Consider the following 1,377-nt stretch of genomic DNA (forward strand, 5'->3'; position numbering starts at 1 on the left):
ACAAAGAAAACTTTTTACAGTAGCTAGTAGATACCTCTGTTTGTAAATCTAGTGACCTTGTTTCCCCTACTGAGAAGTTATTCAAATGGAGTATAGTGCTCAGCTGCATTTAAAGTTCATTTAGTTGTTATTTAAGTATACTTTTTAAAATGACTTAAAAATCCCAAGAAATAAAGCAAAATTCCCTATTTCCCCAATTCCAAAAAAAATCTGTAGATCTGGCATCACTCTTTCTAGGGCTGCGCCTCACCTTAGACAAATTGGGGACCGCAGACCTATAAAGGTTTATCGAGTGAATCTGTACTTAAGCTTTTACTGTGTTAAAGATAGATATTATTTTAAATATTAACAAGTATTATTTATTTATTAATAAAAACAAATGTGAGTACATATAAGGTTAATAGTTATTCAGTTTATAGTACGTATACCTTATTGTGATTTATTGGTATCCGCTACACTTTGATTTTGATACCAATTGTAAGACGATTGGGGAAGTCAGCTGTTTAGCTTCAACGTTCCAACGCCTTGTGGTGCGCCGTCGCGTTTCCAGCCAGCAAATGTAACGCAAAGTTGGGCGCCGTATTAACGGGAGTTAAGGGGTAGGTTGAGTAAAACTTTTCACCCTGTGTAACAGAAGATAATATTAAAACAGTGAAAATTGTGATTTTAATGTTATTAATAGGTACTTAAAAAAAGTTTCTAAATTTTTTTGTCCAAAATAATAAAATGTAAGACATAGTTTTTTTTTGCTGCATATAACTCAAATAAATCATATCATCATCATTAGAATCATACAGGGTGATGCACAAATAGTGATCAAAATTGACACCTCGTATTCTTTGGTGAATTTTAAGGGTAGTCTTTCCTATAAAGTTTTTATCTAGGACACTTCGTTAAACTTCAAAAAATATTTTTAATTTTTCTTAAATAATTAAAAACTAGTAAGTGAAATAATTCGACATTGGGCACATGTATTTATGTAAACATTGTCCAAAATCTGAGGGCTTTTCCTAAAATTTACATGCTTTGGTGGCGGAAATACAGGGTATCGGTTGCATATTTTCTAAATAAAATAGTACGCGATTGCTTTACGGTAACAACCATGATATTTTCGGATTCGCCTTTCAATTTTCTACAAATTACTTCCCTCTTAAGTTATTCGAAAAAAGCCTGATTTTCGAGTAAAACTTAAAAAACCCACTGAAAACACTCTTATTTAATTTTAAAACCTGGGAATATTTAACCCTACCCTTTGCAAAATGTTAGAATCATCAGTTTCATTGTTCAATAGTTTAAACAAGAAAACAGTTGAATAGCACACACACTTAAGCATTTAAAACCGTGTCTTTGAAGCAAAAAGTCAAGAGGTATACCAAT

Source organism: Anoplophora glabripennis, unplaced genomic scaffold, assembly GCF_000390285.2.
Source record: "Anoplophora glabripennis isolate ALB-LARVAE unplaced genomic scaffold, Agla_2.0 scaffold1680, whole genome shotgun sequence".
NCBI classification, from domain to species: Eukaryota; Metazoa; Arthropoda; class Insecta; order Coleoptera; family Cerambycidae; genus Anoplophora; species Anoplophora glabripennis.